General features: G+C 48.0%; 1 pseudogene; it reads left to right on the forward strand.

Moving 5' to 3' along the window:
- The first annotated feature begins 15,614 nt into the window (after positions 1 to 15,614).
- On the forward strand, positions 15,615 to 15,733 carry LOC120604001 (uncharacterized; annotated as a pseudogene).
- Positions 15,734 to 15,976: the final 243 nt, after the last annotated feature.

Raw genomic sequence — 15,976 nt, forward strand, 5'->3', positions numbered from 1 at the left:
CCTGGCATCCTGATTAGGGAGCAGGTGCAGCTGGACCGGAGCCACAGGGGGGCAGGCATTGGGAGCGGGGAGAGCAGAGGGGTGTGCCCAGGGATGAGCCAGGAACAAACTACAGCAGGGTCTGGCTTTGAGGACCTGGAGGAATGACCTCGAGGGGAGGAGCTAGGGGTCTCGGAGGAGGAGGGGACAGCCTGTACAGGGCAGATATTACCATTACTCTAGCAGCCCCCACTTATCCAGAGTTCGGAGGGCTTGACGATGGGCTAAGCATTTGCCATATGATCCTAATGACATGGAGGCAGGTTCTATCATCACCCAGGCTCCCAAATGAGGAAACAGAGGCCCAGAGCAGTGAGGGGACTTACTCAAGGCTGCACAACTACTAATTCATGTTGGTTTGACCTTAGAGCCTTCCTTTTAACCTTTCTGCCACCATTCCACTCCCCAGCCCTCTGCTGCATCACCAGCGGGGAGAAGTTACAGGGAGACAGATTGCAGGGATGGAAAAAGAGGGGTTTGCGAATCAACCTGACCAGCAAAGCAGACTAACTTGGGAGGTGGTGCAGTACGTGTCACTGGAGGTATGCAAGGAGTAGCTCCCCAGCAAAAGGCTTTCTTTCAGGATAGGAGGTTGGGTTCCATTTTCTCCATCACTGTGACAGGGACTTGAGACAGAGACCCTGGGTTTGAATCCCAGCTTCACCGTTTACTCCCTGTGTGACCTTGGGCAACTCGCTGGCCCTCTCGGTGCCTCATTCTTCTCATCTGTAAAATGGAGCAGTGTGTGTATTAAATGGGTAATACGTATAAAGTGCTTAGAATGATGCTTGGCACATAGGAAGCCCTCAATACATTCTAACATTGTAAGTTAGGTGGGGGGCAGAGTGGGAATGGATGGGGCTATGGAGGGTCAGAGAGGGTTTGGGAAAGAGGAAGGACTTGGGATGAACAGAAATCAAGATGGAAATGTGAAGGCTGGCTCTGAGGCTTGAAGGGTCGAGTGGGGTTCAGGTGGTCTCCCGAAGAGTTCAGTCTCCTCTGCTTCATTCCAGACCTCACATCTCCTCCCTTTTCCCTGCTGTTTCTGCCTAGTCTCTTCCCCTCCAGTCCATTCTCTGTCCCTGTTAATTTGACCATGTCCCCCTCTACCCTATCCATAGCCTTCGATGACTCCTCTTGGCCAGGAGAAGAAATTCTCCAAGTGTACCAGGAGAACCCAGAAGGTTGCGGGTAACCCTAGGTGGTACATGGTCTGCTGTCCCTTGGGGACTTTCCAGTTCTTTCAATGCCAAAGAGGACATCTTGGCTTGATGGTGGTTTGTCTTTCACACCTCTTGCCAAAGAGAGATCAGGCTCAGATGCGGCCATCAGCACACAAGTGCATCTGGTTAGAATTCGATAACACCAATGTGTTTTAAAATTAGATTTCTCCAACCATCTCCTTCTTCTCAAACACCTTCTCCTCTTGGCTCCTCAACTCCACACTTTCTTGCTTGCATCCTCTTCACTGGCTGCTTCTTCCCAGTCTCCTGTTTGGGTTTTCCCTCTGTGGCTGGTCTTCTAAAGCTGATATACGATTGGATTCTGCTTTGGGACCTTCTCGTCTGGGACTCTATCCAGTCCTGTGGCCTTAAAACAGCACCAGTAATTCCCCAGTGCATCTCTCCAGACTCTGAGAAATGTCCAGCTGCCTTCTGGACATCTCCACTTGGATGTTCAACAGCTACCTCTACCTAAAAGTCCAAAACGGAGCCTGAGTAACCCCACGCCTCTGCCTCCCCTCTTGCTTGACATTTCAGTAGACGGTTAAACATCTAGGAGTTACCCATGATTCCTCTCTCTTCCCTGCCTGACCCATCCAATCCATCAGCCACATCTGTCAACTTTACCTGCCAAACATATTCTGAAATAGCCATTTCTCTCCATTGCTTCCTGCCCTGGCCCGAGCCAGCATCATCCCTCACCCACGTGTTACAGTAACCTCTGCAATGGCCTCGCTGCTTCCGCCTTGCATCCCTTCAATCCACCACACAGCAGCTGGGAGGGCTTTTAAAAACATTAATCAGATTATGTCACTCCACTGCTTAAAAGTCTCAGAGGGCATTACCTTGTGCTTACAACAAATCCAAGCCCTTCTCTCTGGCTTACAAGGCCCCGTGTGACCGTGGTCTTTTTTTGCCCGTTTCTCCCATTTCATCACGTATGACTGTCCCCTCAACTTACTCTGTTCCAGTCACACTCAGCTTAATTAAACCTTATTCCCTCTGTCCAGAATCTTCTCCCCCTTGACCTTTGTATGCTCTGTACTTTCTCTTCCTTTAGCTGTCTGCATGAGGGTAACCTCAGGAGACAGACCTTCTCTACCGTCTAGTAGTAAAGTCACACCAGACTTGACTGCACCTGCCTCTTCCAGCTCTATGCAGAGCATGACATTTTTATCTTTTTCCTTTGGTTTTTGCTTTTCCCCATATCATTATAAACTAGGAAATTAGCAGGAAGTTTTGTAGGAATGTTACCTGTCTGGTTCATTGCTGTATCCCTAGTGCCAAGAATAGTGCCTGGGTTGTTGGAAGTATTATTAAGGATTTATCAATTAGATTAATACCTTGTATTTATTTTTACAATCACCCTTTGATTTATGACAGGTGTCACTGTTTTTTCCATCTTAGATAGTGATATAAAGTTTCCTTTTAAGAATAAAGCAAAAAAAAAAAAATCTGATAATGGGCTCGTATCCAGAATATGTAAAGAACTTATAACACGACAATCAAAAGACAACACAATTAAAAAATGAGTAAAGGATTTGAATATAAATTTCTCCAAAGAAGAGATACAAATGGCCAATAAGCACACATAAAGATGCCCAACATCATTAGTCATTAGGGAAATGCAAATCAAAACCACAGTGAGACACCACTTCAAACCCACTAGAATTTAGCCACTAAGACGGCTAAAATGAAAAAGACAGATGATAACAAGTGTTAGCAAGAATATGGAGAAACTGGAATGCTCCTTCATTGCTGGTGGGATTGTAAAATGGTACAGCCGCTTTGGAAACAGTTTGGCAGTTTCTCAAAAAGTTAAACATGGGTTTACCAGATGATCCAGCCATTCCACCCTTAGATCTGTACCCAAGAGAAAAACATACGTCCGCACGAAAACTCGTACATGAATGTAGATGGCAGCATTATTTGAAATATGCAAAACGTGTAAACGCACATGTCCATCAACTGATGAACGAATGAACAAAATGGGGTGCAGCTATGCCATGGAATATTACTGAGCAATGGAGAGGAACGAAGTATTGATATCTGCTGCAACGTGGATGAATCTTAAAACCAGAATGTTAACTGAAAAAATCCCATCATTAAAAGGCCTTGTATTACGTGATTCCATTCATATAAAATGTCCAGAATAGGCAAATCTGTAGAAATAGAAAATAGGTTGGTGGTTGCCAGGGGCTGGGGGAGGGAGAATGAGAAGTGACCTGTAATGGGTACAGAATTTCTTCTGGGGTGATGAAAATGTTCTAAAATTAGACGGTGGTGCTGGTCGCACAACTCTGTGAATAGGCTAAAAACCGCTGAATTGTACACTTTAAAAGGGTAGATATTATGCTATTTATTTCTCAATAAAGCTATTATTAAAAAGGTGAAAATGTGATAATTTGAAGAAAAAAAGCTAATAGTACAGAGACACACGAATTCTGGCAAAATCGTGGAAGAGGAATGCGAATGATTGAAGTTGGCTTATAGGCTTACAGGGATAACGTCTAGACATCCTAGTTTAACATTCAAGGCTTAGTTCCAGCTTTGTGCCTGCTCTTCTCCTGAATTCGGCCATGTTGGGCTGCTCCCTATCTCTGACACACCTAAGAATCTTTCAAGCTGCCTTGTCTTTGCAAATCTAGGCCCCTGACTGGGATGCTCTTTCTCTTCTTCTCTACCCTGTTTACTTCGGTCCAGTTAACGTTGGTGGGATTGATAGATGGAGAGACACATGCCGGGCACTGTGCCTGGTAATGGTGATACAGTACAGAGGAACAAGACAGATCTGGTCTGGGCCCCTGGGCTGGCCCCCAGACAGAATGAGGGAGATAGATGAGTACCTGGCAACAACCAAGCTGGAAGAAGATTCTGGGATGCAGGGAGTGCTGGAATTGCAGGAATGCAGCCGAAGAAGGTAACACAGCTTGCGAGATCCAGGGAGGACAGAAGGGAACATTTCAGCTGAGGAGTTAGCCAGGCAAAGAATAGGTGAGGAAGAGTGTGGCCAGCGGTAAGAACAGTCTGGGCAAAGACCTCAAAACAGTGCACGGCAGATTGAAGGAATCATGAGAAGGTGGATGTGGCTGAGTGTAGCCTGGGAGGTGGGGAGGGCGAGAAATGGTCCGAGAGAGAAAGCTGGGTCAGAGATTGGAGCCCTTGTGGGCATGTCCAGGACTCTGCAGTTTTCCAGAGCTGAATTAGATCCCATACTACACAATATTATGGTTATTTTTTCTTCAAATTGCTGATCACCCCTGTCATTATACATCCATCTGTTTATTGGCTCTCCCCTACTAGGAAGGACACGGACTTCGTGCTGTTCACTGCTGTGTCCCCAACGGCCAGAGCAGTGCCCGACTCACGCAGACGCTCAATAAATACTTATTGAATGCGTGAATTTACGTGCCTGTCTCCTCTGCTTAACTGAGTCATTTAAAGTCAGGAAATGGTTGTATTCATCATTGTGTCCTCGGGGCCTAGCATAGAGCTTGGCATGCACATGTTGCTTAATAAATATTTAAAGAATAAGTGAATGAATGAATGAATATCTTGCCCAATGGGCTACCAATTCCTGAAGGGCAGGGACTGCCTGATTTATGACTCCAATGCCTAACACATTGCCTGGCAGAGAGTAGACAGTCAATAGAGGTTTATTGAACTAAAAAAGAATTTTCTCTGGAAGGAGGCCCCTGGCAGGCCTGCAGCGGAAGCTAAAACAAGCACACCTTCTTCAGTACTGGCTCCCAGGCAGGCAGAAAGGGGAATTAACTCTACTGGCAAAGGGTCTCAGGACCGGTACCTATAGGATCAGCCTGGATGTGTGGGGTGGCCAACAAGACCCAGGAGCACCAAGGAGGGCTTCCTGGGGGCAGAAGACCCGGCCCCTGCTCATCAGTCCCCCTGCCCTGCCTTCTTATGGAGAATGGCAGGCAGCTCCACCAATGAAGTGTGGGCACAGCTGGGAGTGGTGGGATGGGACAGATGGTGGGAGACAAGGAAACCCCAATGTTCAACCTCCATCTGTTACATTTAATTGACTTCCCGCAGAAAGAAAAAAAATAAACCAGTTGCATGGATGAAATTGCTAATTAAAAGGCCCTCTGATTAGATAGACAAATATTTACCAATTATGCCTGACCCTGTCTGTCCCTCTTACGTCTGCAAATTCCCCCATCAGCACCATGGCTGCATGATACCCAGCTGGTGGCTCTTCCACCAATAGCTCTCCTGGGACTCAGTCTGGCTACGGGTGAAACAGGGTAGGAAAGAGGCGAATAGTCATTCAACAAACACTCACAATGCCTATTGCATGCAGGCTCAGTGGCCTTAGGGAGCCAGAGCAGATTTTCCATGGATAGTTCTTTAGGTTGTGTATGGCACAAAAGCTTATCCCTGAGAGAGTGGGGCTCCACTTGCCAACCCAGGACCCCTGGTGCCAGAAGAAGAGGATTTTTTTTTTTGCACGATGGGCCATTAACTTGTCAAGCCATATTCATAGGATTGTGCCCACACAGAAAAGGCTAATGACAGCTTTACAGAGATGAATATAATTCAGTTCCTCATCCATCCAAGGACTCTTGGGATAGTGGGAGAGAAAAATATGCCTATGAGGAATAAACAGTTATTTAGCAAACATTTATTGCGCACCTAATGTTTGCAAGTACTGTGCTGAGGGAGAGAGAGATGAGTAATATGTATTTTCCGCCCTCCAGGAGCCTAGGCTACTTGGAAGAGATGGCTGTACATCCTGAATCTGCCCTTCCTTTTTCTCTTTCCTTCTTTAATTCCAAAATAATCTTTAGGAATACCTGAGAGGTAAGAGTAATAGCTCTGGACTCAGTAAGTCTGCATTCAAATCCTAACTCTACCATGTCCTGGATGTGCGACCTTGGGCAAGTTATGTCACCTGTCTGTGCCTTGAGTTTCCTTTCTATAAATTGGAGATAACAATGATATCAGCCTCTCGGGGTTGTTACAATGATTACATGAGTTAATACATGTAACGCACCCCTGACACATAGTAAGTGCGCAATAAAAGTTACCTAGTATTATTTTTTTGAGTACCCATTTATAATGCCAGGCCCTGTCCCTTGAGAATACAGAGCTGGCTGTGCTAGCCACTTTCCTTTCCCTTTAGAACTCAGCATGGGACACATACAGAGAAATCCATTAACACACGTAGGCTCACATACACTAAGGTCATGCTGGAAGAAAGTTAAGGCGGTGGGGCGTATTTCTAGAGTGAGCGAGTCTTAGCTTAGAAGTCAGACGGGTTGGGGTTGTCTTAAGCCTGGCTAGGGAAATAGCACGATTGCCTGCTAAGGTAGTGAGCTCTCTGTCCCTGGAGGTATGACAAAGTATGAGGTTCCTACAGAGAGGATCCCAGTTATAGGAGAAAGGCAGGCCAATTCCATCAACTGCATACTAGTTGGGGGTATGACAGCCCCCTCTTGGTACAGTGGGACCAGTTTCCCAGGTATAGACCTGCAGAAGCCTGGTACTGGGCAATCCTGGGAGTCCATTCCTCTAGCAAAGGGACAGCCAGGCTTCCTGCCATGTCTGCCCATTCTCTAAGGCAAGGTAGGATTGAAGGCAGAGCCAGGAAAGTGTCAGCCTCCAGCCTCTTCAAGAGGCCCAGGTTGGGGTGGGAGATACTTGGGATGGCTCATTCCTGAGGGGGTGACTCAGGCACCAACTCTGTTTGTGTGACCACTGTCCACTAACTCCCTCTCGGTTTCCCTACCCATAAAATGGGAAGGGAATGGACAAGATAATATCGGTGCCCAGCCCGTGCTTCTTTTCTCGCATTCCCGAATTACAGAAACAACATGTATTTAGCGCTCGCCACATGCCAAACACTGGGCTAAGCTGTTCATGTAGCATCTCATTTACATCTCACAGCAACTCAGGAGGCAGGCGCTATTACTGTCATGCCCAATATCCAGATGAGGAAACTGAGGCTTTCAGAAGTAAAATAAGTTGTCTAAGTTAGCCCAGCGTGGAAACGACGGAGCCAGGTCTCAAATCCAGGCCTGGCTGACACTAAACCCTAGGATGCCAGTGACCCTGCCTTGCTGCAGGTCAGTCCTGCCGGGCTCTCTGGAGTAGCCCCTAGCCTGTGCCACATCCCTTGGAATACTCCCCGCCTCCCTGTCCCCCTCCTGGGCTCATACCATGAAAGCCCCACACAGAGCCTTCTCCTCTAGAGGGATATATATTATCTAAATTTGATAAGACAACTTAATTTCACTCCATGTCTGTTACCGGCGATAAAACCAGGAGACTTTTATGACCCAGCGTCCTCGGCAAGATTGTCAGGAACTTATTATACAAGGTCTAACTGGATTTCTCTCTGCAGATGGCTGGAAGCCATGGGCTGGAACGTAATTCGGCAACACATTTGGGGGAATAAATGCAAAATGCTTGTTCCAGAGACTTAGATAAGGCAGCAGGCCTCCCCAAGAATCCCATCTGCCTTTCCTGGGCCCTGAAGGGTGATTCGGGGAGGATTTGCTCTGTCAGGGGAGAAGGGGATGATGGGTTCTCTCTCCTTCATCCCTTGATTCGTCTGGCCCCAGGGAAGGAATGTGGAAGTGCCTAAGACTTGGGGTTCAGAACAGCAGTTCCTGGAGAGTCAGCAATTCAGGACAGAGGTGGGATGAAAGAGGGGGGTCGAATCGGTGGTGAAGGGCGAAACCAAAGATATGAGGATTGTATGCATTGAAAGAGGGGCGAAGGATGAACAAGAGAGTGGGGAACAGGGTGGGTCTTTGCTTGCTGCCCAGGGATCCCCCAGGACTCATTCTTTACCGCCCTGAGATGCCTGGCTCCTTCCTAAACAGACCTCATCCATCAGATGTGGGGTTCACATACTTGGGCTGACATATACCCTAAGATTTTAGAATTTGCTATCAGCATACCCCAAATTCAGAGCTCACCTCAAATTCTGATATCTCCCAGGCTTGGGCTCACAGATAGACTTGGGGGTTCAGCTCAGTCTTGATAACACCAAAGGTGGATCTGCAGACTCTCAAACTTGGAGTTTCATAACCAGAGTCAACCCCAAGTTCCAAGTTCACATTCTAGTACCGACCACCCTTGAACCTGGGCTTCCATACAGATTTGACAAAACCCCAGATTCAGACATCTCCCTAAACTAGACTTCAACCTGGAGCTTGGGCATCCCCAGCCTTGGGCTACCACCAGAGTCTCAAGGGTCACCCTCTGATTCAGGCTCATATCGAGCGTTGGGGGTCACTGCAGGCTCTGGCTCTCTCCGTGCTCAGCCAGGTGCAGGAAAGCTGCTTCACTGGCAGTGACCCAGGAAGTTTCAGGTTGGCCCTTTCTACCTGCCCAGAGAGGCAGCTGAGATATTTTCATCTGTCACCTGGGCCCTTCAATGCCTCATTTATTTCTCTTTCAGTGGACTCGGGACTCCATTAAGAGAATTCTTGACTCAAATTTTTCAGCCTCTCCTGCCTCTTCTTCTATCTGGGATCCTATGCCACCTGGGTCCTTCACTTCCCAGTTTTTGGAGGGATGAGGGTAACATGTACTGAGCATCCTCTGTGTGCCAGGGCCTGGCATGACTGTGGTCTTATCAAACCCTCGCCATAATCTTTCAAGCTAGATTTTTATTACACCCTTTCTGCAGATGAGGAAACGGAGGCACAGAGAGGTTAGGTCACTTGTCTGAAGGCACACAGCCCAGAAGGGTAGGAGGTTTCTCTCTGTCAGGATCCTGCCCCAGGACTTGGAGCAGAGCTTGGGGGGGGGTCCTCAGGCTTTGGGGCTGGGCTGGAGGCTGTCATCTACGTGGGAGCTGCTGTCGCTGAGCCTAAGCTTGCATTGTTTCCACATGAGCAAAATGATGTTTCCAATAGACAGGAGAATGTGGGGGAGGGGCATGGGAGTAGAGGACACTGCAGGCACTTGGGGGTGGAGGCAGGACCTGGACTTTGCCAGGAGGTGGTGATAAATGGGCTGGGTCCCAGCTGCGGGGTGCTAAAGGACAAATGGAGACCCAGTTCCTGTGCTTGTGTGTATGGGTGTGGGTGGGGGCGGGGGTGTCAAGAATCACTGCCACCTTGGAGAAGCCAGGAGAGTGGACTACTCCACCTTGAGTGAAGGCCAGGAAGTCCGTAGGGCCTCTGGAATACTAACAACCTTGAGCAGGCCCTGCAGGATGCAGCCACATGTATCCCCATGCTGAACTCCTCAGGTTCCTACAAGACCAAGGTCAAGGTCTGAACAAGAGCTTGGCTGCAACGAGGAGCCTATGATTGCTGGAACCAGGTTCTACCACTTCCTAGCTGCGTGACCTGGGGCAAATCATTTCACTTCTCTGAGCCTCAGTTACACGTCAACAGGTATGACGATGCTGTCCTTCAGGGCTGTGAGGGTTGGAAGGGACACAGGAAGTGCTTGTTCCGGAAATGGTGCTTTATATTATAAAGGGGTTGCCATGCATGCACTCTAATGAGCAGGCCCTGAAATTTGCCTCCAAGGGGGTTGGAGTTGGAACGCAAATCCCTCAGCTGAGAGTGATTTTATTTATTTTTTAAAAAAGAGAAACAAGTAACATAATCCTCAAAGGATTTTCCCTCTTGGCTCTACAAAAAAAAAAAACCTAATATCTTCATTTCCATTTCCCCTTTTAAGCTAATTTGTAGAAAATTAAAAAGGGGAACTCATGGAGGCTGGCATTTTAATTGGATCTTGTCTGGCATCCTCCCTAGGATTCCCTGATTAGCATCCTCCATTAAACCCTTTGTGCTCCATTTAGCCAGGTTCCTGCCCTTGGCAGGGCCTGGGACAGGCAGGGCCTCCCCGGGCCCAGGTGACTTCCCATGCAGAGAAGGGGGCTTCAGGCTGGCATCTGAGCTACCCTAAAGGCTTTGGGGAAAGAGTGGCCCAGGTTGAAATTTCAGCTCTGCTTCCTGGATGGGCATTCCATGCAGGACACCCTGCTGGCTGCATCCTGCTGGCTGCATCCAGTTCCTCATCTGGGTACGGTGTTCACCCGAATGATGTCACTGGGCACTTACAGATGACCAATACATGATGTTTCCTTCAGACCGCCTCTAAGATGGGGGGGGTGGGGGAGCTTTCACAGGTGGGAAGAAGGCAGCCCCACCCTGTCTGTATTTCTGGAGGGCATCAACCATCTAGCCCCTGGTTAAAAAGACAGTTCGCTGCTTTTCTCATTTTCATGGAATTGAGTAATAATGATAATAATTATTATAATACTTATTAAGCACACAATGTTTCTTGAGTGCTTTCTTCCTGTCAGATGTGTTACCTGCAGAATCTTATTTTGTCCTCATCACAACCCAGGGAGGAAGGGACTATTATTACTTTCCCATTATATAGATGAAGAAACCGATGCTCAGAATGGCTAAGTAACAGGACACACACCTAATTTAAGTGGCAGAGCTAGACTTAGAATTCAGGTGGTCTGGACCCGAAGTTCCCTCAACCTGACTCAACCAGTTTTGGATTAAAGCATGTTTCTCCCAGGCCTGGGTTTCCAGCAGGTCCCTATGGGGCTCGGATCCTGGCCCTCTGGGTGCCAGCCTCCTTCAACGGTTGAGAAGGACCCCAAGGGCCCTGTGCTCCCTTACCCCAAAGGCCCAGCCCTGAGATGGGGCTCCTGTCTCTGCCCCACGGGGTGCCGCAATCAGTGCTAATCAGCCCAGGCTAATTAGTCAGCCCGTGGGGAGGTGAGCATGGCTGGCTGCACTTGGAAGGTTCCAGCCCCAGCTTGCTCAGTGGGATGCTGGCATAACGCTTTCCCTTCTGGGTCTGGGTTTCCCTGGCTACACAGAGCTTGGGTGAAGAAGGTATGTCTTTAACTCTGAAATGCAAGGGAAAGAGCCTTGAAGCCAAACTCAGAGAAAGCTAGGGTCGTTGCAGAGCTCCCCACCAGAGGTGTGGGCTCAGCCCAGCTGCCTGGTTTAAAACCTGGCCCTGCCCTGAGCTGCTGGAGTAATTAATTTAGCTTAGTCAGCTCTCACTTTTCTCATCCATTAAGTGGGAATAAAGTTAAAGTACTGACACATGCTTCAATTGGTTGTTCTGAGGATTGAGTATGGTACTTAGAACAGCTCCTGACATATCGTAAGTACTTAATAAATGGCAGCAACGGTTAGGGAGCATTTTGCTTGCAGTATCTCATTTAATTCTTAGAGCGACTTGATGAGGGAGGCATTGTTACAGATGAGGAAACTGAGGCTCGGAGAGAAGAACCCTCTTGCTTCGTGGAGCTGTCTGTCATCCATTCATTCTGGGCATTTACCGAGGACATCATACCATGCCTCCCAGCCCGCTGCTGAGACTGACAGATAGCTCCCACCCTCTCAAGGCTCACGTCCCAGCAATCTGAATCCTGACTCCTCAGGCTCTCCTTGGGAGGGAACTCTCCCCACCCCCCTGTAATAACTGGGGAGGAAATAAGGGGGGGTCTCAACTAATGGATGTCCTTGGGGTTCGAGTGCCTAATGATCCCCCTTCTTCTCATAAACATCTCATGTAAATTTCTTTCATAATTACACTGAAAGCTATTTAACTATCTAATTTAATTTCTTTGTGAAAATAAATAGCTAACGTGGCCCTAGGTACTGGCATAAATACTTCAGGCAGAACGGTTGGGATCGCTGCTTGCGCAGGCCTGACTGGCCACAGTACACACTTAACAAGGGGGCCTGTGCCGCGCCCCCTCCCTGGGAAGAGGCAAGGATTCTGCTGACTCAGCCGGAGAGGCACTAGATCAGCGGGCCAGCAGTGGGGTAATGTGGGGAGGCGGGGGAGCAGAGGGAAAATATGCAGGTTAATTAATTATCCGTCTTTGTACATTCATAACTTTTTATTAAACAAATATGCAAATGCTGCCTAACTGACTGCCTTCTCCTGGGTCTGCTGTGGTTATGCTAATCTGTGGCTGGGGCCATGGCAAGGACGCTTGTTGGCAAAGTGGGCCAGGGTTGGGCCAGCCTCTCCTCGCTCCCTCCCTCGCTTGCTGTGGCTGGGCCACGCGGCTCTGATTTACTCACCCGAGGCCAGTGGATTGTGCCTTCATTATTCCTCAGCATGCCTACCTCTCTTCTCCACTGCCAGGGCTCAGCATCGGGCACTACCCTCTCTTGTTCTGGCTTCTGTCTATTTCTTCAGCCTCATTTCCTGTCCTTCTCCCTCTTGGCTACTAGCCTCAGCTGTACTGGCTTCCAACTAAACCTGCTCCACCTCAGGACCTTTGCACTAGCCGTTTCTCTTCCTGGAATGCTGTGTTCCCATGGCCAGGTCTTTCTTGTCATTCATGTTTAAGGTCAATGTGGCTAATGTGGTCGCTTTTACGTTTATGCTGTTCTGCTTAATTACATTTTTTTCATAGCACCAATCACTTTGAAAATTTTCTTTTTTATTAGTTTTATAAATTTATTTCCTTCTCCCACTAGAATGTGACTTCCAAGAGAGAACAGCCTTGTGTTATTTATTGTTGTATCTCTAGTGCCTAGAACAGCACACATAGTTGGCCCCCGCTTGATTTATATTCCCCGAATGAATAAATAAAGGAAGAAAGGGCCCCTCCCTCCTCTTCTTATTCCCAGCCACCCTCTTTGGCACACCATTCAGGACAGTCTTTTAAAAACACAAATCTTACCATGGACACCTTTCCATGGCTCCCTTGTCCTTTGGAATAATGTCCAAGTTCTTTAACCTGCCCCCTTACGACCTGGCCACTGTTTACCTCTCCAGCTCCTTCTCTGTCCACCCCACCTCTCTTCCTCCCAGACACACATTGGCCTTCATACAAAGCACTGGTCTTTCACGGGAGCCTTGGCACAGATTGTTCCAGCTGCCAAATTCTCTTTCATACCCTTCTTTGCTTGGCCAACTTCATCCTGTCTTTTGCTCTTCAGATCAGGCATCACCTCCTCCAGGAAGGCTCCCCGCTTAATCTGCTTTACCATTCCCTGTTCATGCACCTTTCACCTCACTCTCTTTTCTTCTGCTTCTCTCTCCAGATGGAGAACTTCAGGAGGGCAGAGATGGTGTCTAATATCTCATCATTCAGGCAACAATTGTGGAGCTGGGATATTAAGCAGATTCTGGATTAAGAACGTGGATTCTGGGTCTTCACATCCCAGCTCTATTATTTGCTGGCTAAGCTAGTTACCCACTAAGGTGGCCCCTAATGAGTGGTGGCATCTGGTATTCCTGCCTTTGTGTAATACCTTTCTCTTGAGTGTGAGCTGAACCTAGTGACTTGCTTCTAATAAATACAATACAGCAAAAGTGATGGATGCCACTTTTGAAGGTAGGTTAGAACAAGATGGAGGCTCCCATTGTGGGAGCCTCGCTTGCTCTCTCCGAGAGAAGTCAGCTGCCATGTTGTGAACTGCCCTGAGGAGAGGCCCATATGGAAGGAGATAAGATCTCCAGCCGACAGCAGTGAGGACCTGAGGCACCCAGCTAAGCTGCACCTGGATTCCTAACCTGCAGAAACATCAGATAATAAATGTCTATTGTTTTAAGCTGCTAAGTTTCGGGCCAATTTGTTATGCAGCAATAAATAAATAGTGACTAGGTGATCATGGGCAAATTACTTGACCTTTCTGTGCCTCAGGTTTTATATCTATAAAGTGAGGACAAAATTACAACTATTGTGCGGGGTTTAAGTGAATTAGTACTTAGAACAGTGCCTGGCATACATATTGTATGACTGTAGCTATTATCATATTCTCAGCATTTTGGAGGTGCTTAATAAATGTCAAACAGAAATAAACATGGTAAGAATAATAGTATTTATTGTTCTCTGGGCACAACGTTCAGCTTCTCAAGACAGCACTCAAGGTCCTTCACGAGCCCCCTGACTCCTGCCAGCTTCATGGCTGTGGGGCTGGCCACCGTGCTCAGCTCATCACGTCTCATCTCGTCCTTACAACATCCCTGGAGGTTAGGGACTATTTTCACAAATGTGGAGACCTAGGTTCAGAGAAGATAAGTAATTTGCCCAAGGTCCCACAGTCAGAACAAAATTAATCTAAGATTTGCATCTAGGAATGGCCAGCTTTTGGTTTAGCTTATTTGTATAATCCGTGCCTCCAATGGGCCTGGTATAAAGTAGGAAGCGGGTATGTGGTCGCTGAATGACTGCCTGCCTGCCTGCCTGCCTGCCTGCCTGGATGAATATTTCTTCTTCTGCCATCTCCCATTTGTAAGGTGAAAAAGCAACTAAAAAGCTCGCCCCTGCCAAGAGACTTTGTAAAGCAATGCTTAACCCAAGGGACTGAGTTGCCAGTGGGGGCCCGGGGCATCAGCCCAGCCACCCTGCTCAGTGGCTCGCTTTAATAGAGGAGGAGGAGGCAGTGAGAGCCAGCAGCGAGAGAGCTGCCCATTAGCCCTAATTAGCAGTCCGTCTGGAAAAGAGCTTGGGCTGAAATTAAGATGCTGTCAGTGGATCCCAGCTGGGTCATAGCAGAGTGGCAGCTGCAACATGTCCAGAGCCTGGGTTTGAAATACCCTTCTGGGAAGGCCTCTCTGCCTTATTTCACCTGGACTCAGCAGCCCCTGGGAGGCAGCCAGACCTTTTCCCGGTGAGGTGATGATCATCAAGACCTCTCACACACTGGAGCACTCGCAAAGCACGCGTGTCTTGACTATCTCGTGGGTCCTCCCACAGTCCTGGGAGTTGGCACTTCTATACCCACTTTGCAGAGGAAGAAACAGAGGCCTTGAGAGTTTTAATAGTGTGCCCAGGCCACACAGCTAGGAATTGGCAGAGTTGGGAGTGACTCTTGAGCCACTGCCCTGGATCCGAGCCTGGGGGTGGGTGGGAAGGGAAGGCCCAGAAAGTAGGGCTTGAGAAGACAGGGCCTAGGCTCTAAGTCACCATCTCCATCCCCTCCTCCCACCCCCAGGGCTGGACAGAAGTCTCGGTATCTGGTATCCCCGCTTTGGGAGGAAGAGACAAGTTATGCAAAGTAGTAGAGGTGGGCTGGGTTTGCTGGCAAGTGGGTCGACGAGAAGGAAAACCAAGAGTCAGGAAGGGCATAGCCTGCCTCCAAATCTCCACTTCCTCTTTTAAGGCACTAAGAATAAATCAGGATTGATTGATTGATTGATTGATTTTTTGTGTTCGTAGAAACGTCTTTATTACAAGTGTTCTTAAACACTACCCTACATACAGTACAGAATGGGTATTGCTTACATTCACCGATACAACACTAGTCTGAATGAAGCATGCAAGTATCAAAATGAGGATATCTTTATTACAAGTGTTCTTTTTCCCCCCTAAGTTTATTGGGGTAACATTGGATTTAAAATCAAACTAAAACGAAAATCACAGTTTATGGCCATGCCACCCTGAACGTGCCCGATCTTGTCTGATCTCAGAAGCTAAGCAGGGTCGGGCCTGGTTAGTACTTGGATGGGAGACCACCTAGGAAGACCAGGTGCTACAGGCATTTAAAAAAAAAAAAAGAAAGAAAGAAAATAAACAAAATCACAAAAATCCTAAATCTGCCTTCCAAGAAATCGATGGCAGTGATTTGTGCAGCCGCTGTGCTGTGGGGGAAGCCCTGGTGGACAGTGGGAGGGACAGCGTGGCAGGGGTGGACCAGGAGGTGCCCGGGACCAAGGGCACCCTACCCTGAATTGTGGATGTTATTCTTCTTGATAATTACAGGTAATGAGTTGAGGGCTTATTC

This window comes from Pteropus medius, unplaced genomic scaffold (assembly GCF_902729225.1).
Source record: "Pteropus medius unplaced genomic scaffold, Ma_sr-lr_union100, whole genome shotgun sequence".
In the NCBI taxonomy this organism is placed as follows: domain Eukaryota; kingdom Metazoa; phylum Chordata; class Mammalia; order Chiroptera; family Pteropodidae; genus Pteropus; species Pteropus medius.